Source organism: Arachis ipaensis, chromosome B2, assembly GCF_059453495.1.
Source record: "Arachis ipaensis isolate K30076 ecotype BB chromosome B2, ASM5945349v1, whole genome shotgun sequence".
Taxonomy (NCBI): Eukaryota; Viridiplantae; Streptophyta; class Magnoliopsida; order Fabales; family Fabaceae; genus Arachis; species Arachis ipaensis.
In genome coordinates, this window is record NC_142437.1 from 49362142 (window position 1) to 49377695 (window position 15554).

General features: G+C 40.3%; 1 non-coding gene across 1 annotated transcript; it reads left to right on the forward strand.

Annotated features, from left to right (window-relative positions):
- The first annotated feature begins 15063 nt into the window (after positions 1–15063).
- Positions 15064–15171, forward strand: LOC148573915 (small nucleolar RNA R71). The gene has a single exon (XR_015905903.1). It is a non-coding gene; the product is annotated as a small nucleolar RNA R71 (small nucleolar RNA).
- The last annotated feature ends 383 nt before the right edge of the window (positions 15172–15554 follow it).

Here is a 15554-nt window from a genome sequence, read left to right on the forward strand (position 1 = left end):
ATTTTTTTCAAATCCTTATCTTATATTGTTGACTTTTTGAAAATTCAAAATTCAGAACAAATTACTGAACTCAATCAGCAACTATTTCCTATAACAAAATAGTTAGCAGAATTTAAAGAGATGCTACAAGAAACCAAAGATGCTAACCAGAATATGGAAAAACAATTGAATCAGACAAGGCAACAGTTATCTAAACAGATAACAGAAGAATGCCAAGCTGTTCAATTAAGGAGTGGGAAGATATTGAATGTCTCAACTCAAGGAAGTAGAAAGCCAAGAAAGGAACAACTGAAAGAGGATGACCAAGCCACTGCCCAAAATCGCTCTGAGGACAGTAAGAGCCCAGAGAGGAATGATTCTGGCATTCAAATGCCAGAAAAGGGTGAAAAACTGGCGTTAAACTCCCAATGGAGTGCCAATTATGGCATTCAAATGCCAGAAAAGGGTGGTAACCTGGCGTTAAATGCCTACAAAGCACCCAGTTCTGGCGTTCAAACGCCAACAAGGGATCAGACACCTGCAAGTGCTGATAACAACCCCCTTAGACAGGCTTCTCGAACCACTTCTGTAGGAAATAAACCTGCAGCAACTAAGGTTGAAGAATATAAGACCAAGATGCCTTATCCTCATAAACTCTGCCAAGTGGAACAGGATAAACAATTTTCCCGCTTTGCAGACTATCTCAGTACTCTTGAAATAAAGATTCTGTTTGTAGAGGCACTTGAGCAAATACCCTCTTATGCTAAGTTCATGAAAGAGATCATAAGTCATAAGAAGGATTGGAGAGAAACTGAAAAAGTTTTCCTCACTGAAGAATGCAGTGCAGTCATTCTGAAAAGCTTACCAGAGAAGCTTAAAGATCCCAGAAGCTTTATGATACCATTTACATTAGAGGGTGCTTGTACCAAGACAGCTCTATGTTATCTTAGGGCAAGTATCAACCTAATACCTACATCCACTATCAAAAAGCTTGGTTTGACTGATGAGGTGAAAACAACCCAGATATGCCTCCAACTTGCTGATGGCTCCATTAAGATTCCATCAGGCGTAATTGAGGACATGATTGTCAAGGTTGGACCATTTGCCTTTCCCACTGACTTTGTAGTGCTGGAAATGGAGGAGCATAAGAGTGCAACTCTCATTCTAGGAAGACCTTTCCTAGCAACTGGACGAAGCCTCATTGACGTCCAAAAAGGGGAGATAACCCTGAGAGTCAATGAGGATGAGTTTAAGTTGAATGCTGTCAAAGCTATGCAGCATCCAGACACATCAAAAGACTGCATGAGCAATGATATTATTGACTCCCTGGTGGAAGAGGTCAATATGACTGAGAGTCTCAAATCAGAGCTAGAGGACATTTTTAAAGATGTTAAGCCTGATCTGGAGGAACCAGAGAAAATAGAAAAACCTCTGAAAACTCCTCAGGAAGAGGAGAAGCCTCCTAAACCCGAGCTCAAACCACTACCACCATCCCTGAAATATGCATTTCTGGGAAAAGATGACACTTTTCCTGTGATCATAAGCTCTACTTTAGAGCCACAGGAAGAGAAAGCACTAATTCAGGTGCTAAGGACATGCAAGACAGCTCTTGGGTGGTCCATAAGTGATCTTAAGGGCATTAGCTCAGCCGATGCATGCACAAGATCCTATTGGAGGATGATGCTAAGCCAGTGGTTCAACCACAGAGGTGGCTGAATCTAGCCATGTAGGAGGTTGTGCAGAAAGAGGTCACTAAGCTACTAAAGACTGGGATTATTTATCCTATTTCTAATAGCCCCTGGGTGAGTCCTGTCCAAGTTGTCCCCAAGAAAGGAGGCATGACAGTGGTTCATAATGAAAAAAATGAATTGGTTCCTACAAGAACAGTTACAGGGTGGCGTATGTGTATTGACTACAGAAGACTCAATACAGCCACAAGAAAGGATCATTTTCCTTTACCATTCATAGAACAGATGCTAGAGAGACTAGCAGGTCATGAATACTACTGCTTTTTCGATGGCTATTCAGGTTACAACCAAATTGCAATAGATCCTCAGGACCAAGAGAAAACAGCATTCACATGTCCTTCTAGAGTATTTGCCTATAGAAGGATGCCATTTGTTCTATGCAATGCACTTGTAACCTTTCAGAGGTGCATGCTCTCTATCTTCTCTGATATGGTAGAGAAATTTCTGGAAGTCTTCATGGATGACTTCTCAGTATTTGGAGACTCATTCAGCTCTTGTCTTAACCATTTAGCACTTGTTCTGAAAAGGTGCCAAGAGACTAACCTAGTTTTAAACTGGGAGAAATGTCACTTTATGGTGACTGAAGGAATTGTCCTTGGGCACAAAATTTCAAACAAGGGGATAGAGGTGGATCAAGCTAAGGTAGAGGTAATTGAAAAATTACTACCACTTGCCAATGTTAAGGCAATTAGAAGCTTTCTGGGGCATGCAGGATTCTATAGGAAGTTTATAAAGGATTTTTCAAAAATTGCAAAACCTCTGAGCAATCTGCTAGCTGCTGACACGCCATTTATCTTTGACACAGAGTGTCTGCAGGCATTTGAGACTCTGAAAGCTAAGCTGGTCACAGCACCATTCATTTCTGCACCAAACTGGACATTACCATTTGAACTAATGTGTGATGCCAGTGACCATGCCATTGGTGCAGTATTGGGACAGTGGCATTACAAGCTTCTGCATGTCATTTATTATGCTAGCCATGTTTTAAATGACGCGCAGAAGAATTACACAACCATGGAAAAGGAGTTGCTTGGAGTTTATGCCATTGACAAGTTTAGGTCTTATTTAGTAGGATCAAAAGTGATTGTGTACACTGACCATGCTGCTCCAAAATATCTTCTCACAAAGCAGGATTCAAAACCCAGACTCATAAGATGGGTGTTGCTTCTGCAAGAGTTTGATATAGAGATAAAAGACAGAAAATAGACAGACAACCAAGTAGTAAATCACCTGTCCCGGATAAAACCAGTAGTAGGAGTGTCCCTCCCTCCTATTGAGATTGCTAAAACCTTTCTGGATGAGCAACTCTTTGCCATTCAGGAAGTACTGTGGTTTGTAAACATTGCAAACTATAAAGCTGTGAGATTCATACCCAAGGAGTACAGTAAGCAGCAAACAAAAAAATTGGTTACTGATGCAAAGTACTATTTGTGGGATGAACCATATCTCTTTAAGAGGTGTGCAGACAGAATGATCCGTAGATGCGTGCCTAGAGAAGAGGCACAGAAAATCCTATGGCATTGCCATGGATCACAATATGGAGGACATTTTGGAGGTGAGCGAACAGCCACAAAGGTTCTCCAATATGGCTTCTACTGGCCTACTCTCTATAAAGACTCCCGAGAGTTTGTACATAACTGTGACAGTTGCCAGAGAGCTGGTAATCTGCCTCACTGTTATGCCATGCCTCAGCAAGGGATCTTAGAGATTGAGTTGTTTGATGTATGGGGTATTGACTTCATGGGGCCTTTCCCACCATCATATTCAAACACTTATATTCTGGTGGCAGTAGACTATGTATCTAAATGGGTAGAGACAATTGTAACACACACTAATGATACTAAGACAGTGATGAAATTCCTCCAGAAGCATATCTTCAGTAGGTTTGGTGTCCCTAGGATACTGATCAGTGATGGAGGCACTCATTTCTACAATAAACAGCTTGACTCTGCTCTGGTCCAATATGGAATTAACCATAAAGTGGTAACTCCATATCATCCACAAAAAAATGGGCAGGCTGAAGTCTCAAATAGAGAACTAAAACGGATCCTGGAATGGACAGTAAGTACCCGTAGAAAGGATTGGGCAAGAAGTCTGGATGATGCTCTGTGGGCATACAAAACCGCATTTAAGACTCCTATAGGGACCTCTCCATACCAGCTTGTGTATGGAAAAGCCTGTCATCTGCCAGTGGAACTGGAACACAAGGCCTACTGGGCAACCAGGTTCATAAACCTTAATGCTAAGGTAGCTGGAGAGAAAAGATTACTCCAGTTGAATGAGCTGGAAGAGTTCATACTCAATGCTTTCGAAAATGCTAAAATTTATAAAGAGAAAGCAAAAAGATGGCATGACAAAAGACTGTCATCTAGAGTCTTTGAGCTAGGACAGAAGGTCCTACTGTTTAACTCTAGGCTCAGATTGTTCCCTGGGAAATTGAAATCCCGGTGTAGGGGACCATATTTGATTACAAGTGTGTCACCTTATGGTTTTGTAGAGCTTTAAGATGTTGATTCTGACAAAAAATTTATTGTTAATGGACAAAGAATCAAACATTATCTTGAAGGCAATATTGAGCAAGAATGCTCAAAACTGAGACTAAATTAACAGCTCAGTAAAAGTCCAGCTAAAGACAATAAAGAAGCGCTTGCTGGGAGGCAACCCAGCCATTATAAAAAATTAGATGTTTGTAACAATTATATAAGACCATTTAATTTTGTTATTCATGTTTGTTAATGCTTTTCAGTGAACAAGTCAAGGAAATAAAGGTTCAGAACATAAAGCAGAGGAATCACAGAGAAAAAGAGCTTACTGGCGTTAAAACGCTAGTAAAGAGGCAATTTGGGCGTTAAACGCCAGAATGGCTACCATTTTGGGCGTTTAACACCAGTAAAGGTAGCATTCTATGTGTTAAACGCCAGAATGGGCAGCATTCTGGGCGTTTAACACCAGAAATGACAGCATTCTGGGCGTTCAAAAAAACGCCCAGTAAAGAAGGATTCCTGGCATTTAACACCAGCCAGGGTATCTGGCTGGGCGTTAAACGCCCAAAGAGGCAGTCAAGTGGGCGTTAAACGCCATAATGGATAGCATTCTGGGTGTTTAACGCCAGGATGACACAAGGGAGGAAGTTTTGTTTCCAATTCAATTTTTTTCAATTTTTCATGTTTTAATTCATAATTTTTTGCATCAAACATATTTTAAACGTTCATCTTTCAATTTCTATTTTCAAAAATATATAATCTTTCCAACTCTTTTTAATTCTTTTTCAATTCTTTTCAAATCCTTCCAAAACATTTTCAAAACTTACATATCTTTTCAAATTTTTTTCAACTCTTTTTAATTTTTCTTGCATAAAGTAATAAGTTTTCAAAATTAATTGCATCATTCTTCGTCTACTCCCTTCTATCTTTTTTTGCTCGAGGATGAGCAAATGTTCTAAGTTTGGTGTGGAAAAAGCTTTGCTTTTTGTTTTTCCATAACCATTAATGACACCTAAGGCCGGAGAAAGCTATAGGAAGAGGAAAGGGAAGGTAGTTGCTTCCAACTCCGAGTCATGGGAGATGGAGAGATTCATCTCAAAAGCCCATCACTAGAAAGAGGATGGAGCAAACAAGAGAGCCGACTCATGGACCTCAACAAGAGCCATGAGGGAAGAGCAACAAAGGCAAGGAAGAGATATTGAGGAGCTAAATCACTCCATAAGATCTTCAAGAGGAAGAACTAGCCGCCATCACTAAGGTGGACCCGTTCTTTAATTTCCTTGTTCTTATTTTTCTGTTTTTTTCGATTTATATGCTTTATGTTTTGTCCATGTTTGTGTCTTCATTACATGATCATTAGTGTTTAGTGTCTATGTCTTAAAGCTATGAATGTTCCATGAATCTTTCACCTTTCTTAAATGAAAAATGTTTTCTGAAAAAGAAACAGAAGCACATGAATTTCAAATTCTATCTTGAAAATAGTTTAATTATTTTGATGTGGTGGCAATACTTTTTGTTTTCTGAATGAATGCTTGAACAGTGCATATTTTTTATAGTGAAGTTTATGAATGTTAAAATTGTTGGCTCTTGAAAGAATAATGAAAAAAAGAGAAATGTTATTGATAATCTAAAAAATCATAAAATTGATTCTTGAAGCAAGAAAAAGCAATGAAAAACAAAAGCTTGCGGAAAAAAATGGTGAAAAAAATAAAAAAAAAGAGAAAAAAAAGAAAAAAAGAAAAAGAAAAAGCAAGCAGAAAAAGCCAATAACCCTTTAAACCAAAAGGCAAGGGCAAAAAGGATCTAAGGCTTTGAGCATTAATGGATAGGAGGGCCCAAAGGAATAAAATCCTGGCTTAAGTGGCTAAACCAAGTTGTCCCTAACCATGTGCTTGTGGCGTGAAGGTGTCAAGTGAAAAGCTTGAGACTGAGCGATTAAAGTTGTGGTCCAAATCAAAAAGAGTGTGCTTAAGAGCTCTAGGCACCTCTAACTGGGAAATCTAGCAAAGCTGAGTCACAATCTAAAAAGGTTCACCCAGTTATGTGTCGGTGGCATTTATGTATCTGGTAGTAATACTGGAAAACAAAATGCTTAGGGTCACGGCCAAGATTCATAAAGTAGCTGTGTTCAAGAATCAACATAATGAACTAGGAGAATCAATAACACTATCTGAATTCTGAGTTCCTATGGATGCCAATCATTCTGAACTTCAAAGGATAAAGTGAGATGCCAAAACTGTTCAGAAGCAAAAAGCTACTAGTCCCGCTCATATAATTGAAGCTAATCTTCATTGATGTTTTTGGAATTTATTGTATATTCTCTTCTTTTTATCCTATTTTGTTTTTAGTTGCTTGGGGACATGCAACAATTTAAGTTTGGTGTTGTGATGAGCGGATAATTTATACCATTTTTGGAATTATTTTTAGGTAGTTTTTACTATATTTTAGTTACTTTTTATTATATTTTTATTAGTTTTTATTCAAAAATCACATTTCTGGGATTTACTATGAGTTTGTGTGTTTTCTGTAATTTCAGGTATTTTCTGGTTGAAATTGAGGGACCTGAGCAAAAATCTAATTCAGAGGCTGAGAAAGGACTGCAGATGCTGTTGGATTCTGACCCTCCTGCACTCAAAATCAATTTTCTGGAGCTACAGAAGTCCAATTGGCGCAATCTTAATTCAGTTGGAAAGTAGACATCTTGGGCTTTCTAGCAATATATAATAGTCCATATTTTGACTGAGATTTGATGGCGCAAACTGGCGTTAAAAGCTAGCCAAAAACTTTCTGGCGTAAAACGCCAGAACTGGCATACTTTTCGGCGGTAAACGCCCATTTTGGCACCCAGGGTGGCGTTTAACTCCAATATGAGGCATATACATGTGGGAGCTTGAAAGCTCAGCCCAAACACTTCATATTGTATAAAGTATGCCAGTTCTGGCGTTTTACGCCAGAAAGTTTTTGGCTAGCATTTAACGCCAGTTTGGGCCATCAAATTTAGGGCAAACTATAGACTATTATATATTTCTAGAAAGCCCAAGATCTGTACTTTCCAACTGAATTGAGATTGCGCCAATTGGACTTCTGTAGATCCAGAAAATCTACTTTGAGTGCAGGGAGGTCAGAATCCAACAGCATCTGCAGTCCTTCTTCAACCTCTGAATCTGATTTTTGCTCGAGTCCCTCAATTTTAGCCAGAAATTACCTGAAATCACAGAAAAACACACAAACTCATAGTAAAGTCCAGAAATGTGATTTTTATTTAAAAACTAATAAAAATATATTAAAAACTAATCAAATCATACTAAAAACTATGTAAAAACAATGCCAAAAAGCGTATAAATTATCCGCTCATCTCAACACCAAACTTAAATTGTTGCTTGTACCCAAGCAACTGAAAATCAAATAGGATAAAAAGAAGAGAATATACTATAAATTCCAAAATATCAATGAAACTTAGCTCCAATCAGATGAGCGGGACTAGTAACTTTTTTCCTCTTGAATAGTTTTGGCATCTCACTTTATCCCTTGAAGTTCAAAATGATTGGCATCTATAGGAACTTAGAATTTAGATAGTGTTATTGATTCTCCTAGTTCAGTATGTTGATTCTTGAACACAGCTACTTTATGAGTCTTCGCCGTGGCCCTAAGCACTTTGTTTTCCAGTATTACCACCGGATACATAAATTCCACTGACACATAACTGGGTGAACCTTTTCAGATTGTGATTCAGCTTTGCTAGAGTCCCCAATTAGAGGTGTCTAGGGTTCTTAAGCACACTCTTCTTTTTGCTTTGGACCTCGATTTTAACCGCTTAGTCTCAAGATTTCACTCGACACCTTCACACCACAAGCACATGGTTAGGGACAACTTGGTTTAGCCGCTTAGGCCAGGATTTTATTCCTTTAGGCCCTCCTGTCCACTGATGCTCAAAGCCTTGGATCCTTTTTATTACCCTTGCCTTTTGATTTTAAGGGCTATTGGCTTTTTTCTCTTGCCTTTTGGTTTTAAAAGCTTTTGGCTTTTTCTTCTTGCTTTTTCTTTTTCTTTCTTTTTTTTTTCCCATTTTTTCTTTTCTCTCTTTTTTTTCGCAAGTTTTTGTATTCACTGCTTTTTCTTGCTTCAAGAATCAATTTTTATGATTTTTCTGATCATCAAATAACATTTCTCCTTTTTCATCATTCTTTCAAGAGCCAACATATTTAACATTCATAAACCACAATATCAAAAGACATATGCACTATTCAAGCATTCATTTAAAAAATAAAAAGTATTGTCACCACATCAAAATAATTAAACTAATTTCAAGGATGAATTCAAAACCATGTACTTCTTGTTCTTTTGTAATTAAAACATTTTTCATTTAAGAGAGGTGATGGATTCATAGGACATTAATAGCTTTAAGACATAGACACTTAAATACTAATGATCATGTAATAAGACACAAGCATAAACATAAAGCATAGTAAGCAAAAAACAGGAAAATAAGAACAAGGAGATTAAGGAACGGGTCCACCTTAGTGAGGGTGGCGTCTTCCTCTTCTTGAAGAACCAATGGTGCTCTTGAGCTCCTCTATGTCTCTTCCTTGTCTTTGTTGCTCCTCCCTCATAGCTCTTTGATCTTCTCTAATCTCATGGAGGATGATGGAGTGCTCTTGGTGCTCCATCCTTAGTTATCCCATGTTGGAACTTAATTCTTCTAGGGAGGTGTTGATTTGCTCCCAATAGTTTTATGGAGGAAAGTGCATCCCCTGAGGCATCTCAGGGATTTCATGGTGAGGAATTTCCTCATGCTCTTGTTGAGGTCCATGATCTCTCGTTTGCTCTATCCTTTTCTTAGTGATGGGCTTGTCCTCTTCAATGAGGATGTCTCCCTCTATGTCAATTCCAGCTAAATTGCAGAGGTGGCAAATGAGGTGAGGAAAGGCTAACCTTACCAAAGTGGAGGACTTGTCAGCCACCTTGTAGAGTTCTTGAGGTATAATCTCATGAACTTCAACTTCCTCCCCAATCATGATACTATGGATCATGATGGTCCGGTCTACAGTAACTTCAGACCGGTTACTAGTAGGAATAATTGAGCGTTGAATAAACTCCAACCATCCTCTAGCTACAGGCTTAAGGTCCGGTCTTCTCAATTGAACCGGCTTGCCTCTTGAGTCAACTTTCCATTGAGCTCCTTCTTCGCATATGTCCATGAGGACTTAGTCCAACCTTTGATCAAAGTTGACCCTTCTAGTGTAGGGGCGTGCGTTTTCTTGCATCATTGGCAAGTTGAACACCAACCTTACATTTTCTGGACTGAAATCTAAGTAATTCCCCCGAACCATTGTGTTTCGAGGGTTACCTAAAACTGTAGGCCGATCTCGGATGAGATCTTCTGTACTGGTCGGAGATGACGTGTCCGGCTAGCTGGTGGCGGCCGGAGCTGTTATGTCTGACTTGTTGGACTGGCTTCACATCTGATCCTTGGTCACCGGAGGGTAGAGGGTACCTGCAAGAGACTCTGATGCTTAAGTTAGCACGGGTATTAAGCAGGTTTATTGTAGAATCAGAGTATGAGTTATACCTGGGTGCTCCAGTGTATTTATAATGGTTGTAGAGTGACCTTTCTAGATAAGATAAGTTAGTTATCTTACCCTATCTTATCTTATCTTTGGGTGAGGTCAGCTTATCTTCAACGGAACCGCCCTTCTTTCTGTAGGCTTGGGCTGCCTTTGGATTGGGCTGTGTTCCTTTGTTTGGGCCTTCTTGGGCCTTCTTGTCGATTTGGCCGACCTCTTTTGTAAAGAGGTCGGATAGTCTGACCTGAAGAGGTCGGTCGCTTTGTCTCCAATCATCCCAGGTCGGATAGCTCGACCCAGGGTATGAACAGTGCCCCTGCTTGAGCTCGGTCTTTTTGTTGAGGTCAAGTCTTTGACTTCTGTCCTTCTAGTGAAGCCGAACTCAAGCATTTTGTCGATTCCTTTCTTTGTATAGCATTTTTTGAATGTGGAACGTTTTCCTTTAAAAGCACGCGCTTTTATATCAGCGCTTTGGGAACGTGCGAGGGTTTAATGCCCTCATTAATTGACTTCAAATGCCCCATTTCCTTTGGTTTAAATTTTGCCATCAGAAACAGTTTCTCTTCTTCATTCTTCTTCGTAACTTCTCCCTTTACTCTCTCGCTTTCTGTTTGTTGCCTAGAGTTCATAATTCTTTTTTGCGACGCCTGCTCTGCCACTGCTTTCGTGGAAGAAGGGTGATTCTGGACTCAAAGTGGATTTTCTGGAGCTACAGAAGCCCAATTGGCGCGCTCTCAATTGCGTTGAAAAGTAGACATCCTGGGCTTTCCAGCAATGTATAATACTCCATACTTTGCTCGAGATTTGATGGCCCAAACAGGTGTTCCAAGTCAGCTCAAGAATTTTGGCGTTTAACTCCAAAACTGGCACAAAAGCTGGAGTTAAAAGCCCACACTAGCACAAAAGCTGGCGTTTAACTCCTAGAAAAGTCTCTACACATAGAAGCTTCAATGCTCAGCCCAAGCACACACCAAGTGGGCCCGGAAGAAGATTTCTGCATTAATTATTGATTTCTGTAAGCCCTAGGCTACTAGTTTTCTATAAATAGGACCATTTGCCATTGTATTTTCATACTATCGATCTTTTTACTCATACTTGGATAGACCTTTTCACGTTTGGGGGCTGGCCTCACGGCCATGCCTAGACCTTGTTCTTACGTATTTTCAACGGTGGAGTTTCTACACACCATAGATTAAGGTGTGGAGCTCTGCTCTTCTTCAAGAATTAATACAAAGTACTATTGTTTTTCTATTCAACTCAAGTCTATTTCTTCTCCAAGATATTCATTCGTTCTTCAACTTGATGGATGTGATGATCCGTGATACTCATCATCATTCTCACCTATGAACATGTGCCTGACAACCACCTCTGTTCTACTAGCAATGGCTTGAATGCGTATCTCTTGGGTTTCTAATCTAAGATTGGAACCTTGGTGGTATAGGCTAGAATTATTGGCAGCCATTCCTGAGATACGGAACGTCTATACCTTATTTGTGGTATTCTGAGTAGGATCTGGGAAGGGATGACTGTGACGAGCTTCAAACTCGCGATTGTGGGGCGTATGACAGACGCAAAAGGATCAATGGATCCTATTCCGACATGATCGAGAACCGACAGATGATTAGCCGTGCAGTGACAGCGCATTTGGAACGTTTTCACTGAGAGGACGGGAAGTAGCCATTGACAACGGTGATGCCCAACATAAAGCTTGCCATGGAAAGGAGTATGAATGATTGGAAGAAGGCAATAGGAAAGCAGAGGTTCAGTAGGAACAAAGCATCTTCATACGCTTATCTGAAATTCCAACTGATGAATTATATAAGTATCTCTATCTTTATTTTATGTTTTATTCATCTTTTAATTATCAATTCTCCATCACCATCTGAATCCGCCTGACTGAGATTTACAAGGTGACCATAACTTGCTTCAAGCCGACAATCTCCGTGGGATCGACCCTTACTCACGTAAGGTTTATTACTTGGACGACCCAGTGCACTTGCTGGTTAGTTGTGCGGAGTTGTGATAAAGAGTTGGGATTACAATTGTGCATACCATGATGATGGCGCCATTGATGATCACAATTTCATGCACCAATAAGTTAGTTATCTTATCCTATCTTATCTTATCTTTGGGTGAGGTCAGCTTATCTTCAATGAAACCGCCCTTCTTTCTGTAGGCTTGGGCTGCCTTTGGATTGGGCTGTGTTCCTTTGTTTGGGCCTTCTTGGGCCTTCCTGTCGATTTGGCCGACCTCTTTTGTAAAGAGGTCGGATAGTTTGACCTGAAGAGGTCGGTCGCTTTGTCTCCAATCATCCCAGGTCGGATAGCTCGACCCAGGGTATGAACACATTGTAAACCAATTCTTTGGATTCGGGTTCACACTTTGATCATGGTTCCTAGTGATCTATGCGTTTGCATAGAACTCTTGAACCATTAAGATCTCGACTTGTTGAATAGGATTAGAGAGAACTTCCCATCCTCTTCTTCTAAACTCTTGTCGGATCTCCAGATATTCGCTCTTTTTGTGCTTGAAAGGAACCTCAGGGATCACTTTCTTCTTGGCCACAATTTCATATAAGTGGTCTTGATGGACCTTTGAGATGAATCTCTCCATCTCCTATGACTTAGATGTGGAAGCAATTACCTTCCCTTTCCTCTTTCTTGAGGTTTCTCTGGCCTTAAGTGCCATTAATGGTTATGGAAAAACAAAAAGCAATGCTTTTACCACACCAAACTTAAAATGTTTGCTCGTCCCCGAGCAAAAGAAAAAAGAAAGAAGGAGAAGAAGAAGAAAAATGGAGGAGAGGAAGAGAGGTGTGTATTCGGTGAAGGGGAAGAAGAGAGGGTTGTGTTGTGTGAAAATAAAGAAGGAATGAGGTTTATATAGGAGTGGGGGAAGGTTTAGGGTTCGGCCATTAGGGTTGGGTTTGGGGGGGAAAAGAGTTTGAATTTTGGAGGTAGGTGGGGTTTTTGAGGAAGAGAGGATGGATGTGAGTGGTGAAGAGGTGATGGAGAAGAGTGATTGAGGTGATTGGTGAGGGGTATTTGTGGAAGAGAGTTATGAAGAAGTGTGAAGAGGAGAGAAGAAAAGGTGAGGATCCTGTGGGGTCCACAAATCCTGAGGGGATTCTGTGGGGTCCACAGATCCAGTGGGGTTAAGGACTTAACATCCCTACTCTAATTAGGCGTGTAAAATGCCCTTAGCATGCATGTCTGGCATTAAACGCCAGCTTGCTGCTTGTTTTTGGCGTTAAACGCCCAAATGTAGCCTGTTTCTGGAGTTTAACGCCACTTCCATGCTCTGTTCTGGCGTTAAACGCCAGTCTGATGCTTGTTTCTGGCGTTACACGCCAGTTTGATGCTTCTTACTGGCGTTTAAATGCCATTAAGTTCTTCCTCTAGGGTGAGCTATTTTTAAAGCTATTTTTCATTCTGTTTTTGATTTTTCAGTAGTTTTTGTGACTCCACATTATCATCAACCTAAAAAGAACAAAAAATAACAATGGAAAATAAATAGATATAATTAGATAACATTGGGTTTCCTCCCAACAAGCACTTCTTTAATGTCAATAGCTTGACAGTGAGCTCTCATGGAGCCTCACAGATATTCAAAGCATTGTTGGGACCTCCCAACACCAAACTTAAAGTTTGAATGTGGGGGTTCAACACCAAACTTAGAGTTTGGTTGTGGCCTCCCCACACCAAACTTAGAGTTTGACTGTGGGGGCTTTAGTTGACTCTGCAGTGGAAGAAGCTTTTCATGCTTACTCTCCATGGTTACAGAAGGAGATCCTTGAGTCTTAAACACAAGGTTGTCCTCATTCAGTTGAAGGAACAATTCTCCTCTGTCCACATCAATCACAGCTCTTGTTGTGGCTAGGAAGGGTCTTCCAAGGATGATGGATTCATCCTCTTCCTTCCCAGTATCTAGGATTATGAAATCAGTAGGAATGTAAAGGCCTTCAACCCTTACTAGCACGTCCTCTACTAGTCCATAAGCCTGTTTTCTTGAGTTGTCTGCCATCTCTAATGAGATTCTGGCAGCTTGCACCTCAAAGATCCCAAGTTTCTCCATTACAGAGAGTGGCATTAAGTTTATTCCTGACCCCAGGTCACACAGAGCTTTCTCAAAGGTCATGGTGCCTATGTTACAGGGAATTAGGAATTTACAAGGATCCTGTTTCTTTTGAGGTAGAGTTTGCTGAACCAAGGCATTTAGTTCATTGATGAGCAATAGAGGTTCATCCTCCCAAGTCTCATTACCAAATAATTTGGCATTCAGCTTCATGATTGCTCCTAAATATTGAGCAACTTGCTCTTTAGCAATGTCTTCATCTTCTTCAGAAGATGAATAGTCATTAGAGCTTATGAATGGTAAAAGGAGGTTTAATGGAATCTCTATGGTCTCTAGATGAGCCTCAGATTCCTTTGGTTCCTCAGAGGGAAACTCCTTATTGGTCAGTGAACGTCCCAGGAGGTCTTCCTCACTAGGATTCATGTCCTCCTCCTCCTCTTTGGGTTCGGCCACACCAAGTAAGGTAATGGACTTGCACTCTCTTTTTGGATTCTCTTCTGTATTGCTTGGGAGAGTACTAGGAGGGGTTTCAGTGACTCTTTTACTCAGTTGGCCAACTTGTGCCTCCAAATTTCTAATGGAGGACCTTGTTTCATTCATGAAACTTAAAGTGGCCTTAGATAGATAAGAGACTATATTTGCTAAGCTAGATGGATTCTGCTCAGAATTCTCTGTCTGTTGCTGAGTGGATGATGGAAAAGGCTTGCTATTGCTAAACCTGTTTCTTCCACCATTACTAAAGCCCTGTTGAGGCTTTTGTTGATCCTTCCATGAGAAACTTGGATGATTTCTCTATGAGGGATTATAGGTATTCCCATAGGTTTCCCCCATGTAATTCACCTCTGCTATTGCAGGGTTCTCAGGATCATAAGCTTCTTCTTCAGAAGATGCCTCTTCAGTACTGTTGGATGCAGCTTGCAATCCATTCAGACTCTGAGAAATCATATTGACTTGCTGAGTCAATATTTTATTCTGAGCCAATATGGCATTCAGAGTATCAATTTGAAGAACTCCCTTCCTCTGAGGCGTCCCATTACTCACAGGATTCCCTTCAGAAGTGTACATGAACTGGTTATTTGCAACCATGTCAATGAGTTCTTGAGCTTCTGCAGGTGTTTTCTTTAGGTGAATGGATCCACCTGGAGAATGGTCCAATGACATCTTTGATAACTCAGACAGACCATCATAGAATATATCCAGGATGGTCCATTCTGAAAGCATGTCAGAAGGACACTTTTTGGTCAGTTGCTTATATCTCTCCCAAGCTTCATAGAGGGATTCACCTTCTTTTTGTTTGAAGGTTTGAACATCCACTCTAAGCTTGCTATGCTTTTGAGGAGGAAAGAACTTGGCTAAGAAAGCCGTGACCAGCTTATCCCAGGAGTTCAGGCTATCTTTAGGTTGAGAGTCCAACCATATTCTAGCTTTGTCTCTTACAGCAAACGGGAAAAGCATAAGCCTGTAGACCTCGGAGCCAACCCCATTGGTCTTAACAGTATCACAGATCTGCAAGAATTCAGTTAAGAAATGAAAAGGATCTTCGGATGAAAGTCCATGAAACTTGCAGTTCTGTTGCATCAGAGAAACTAATTGAGGCTTTAGCTCAAAATTGTTTGCTCCAATGGCAGGGATTGAGATGCTTCTTCCATGTAAATTGGAATTTGGTGCAGTAAAGGCACCAAGCATCTTCCTTGCATTGTTATTAT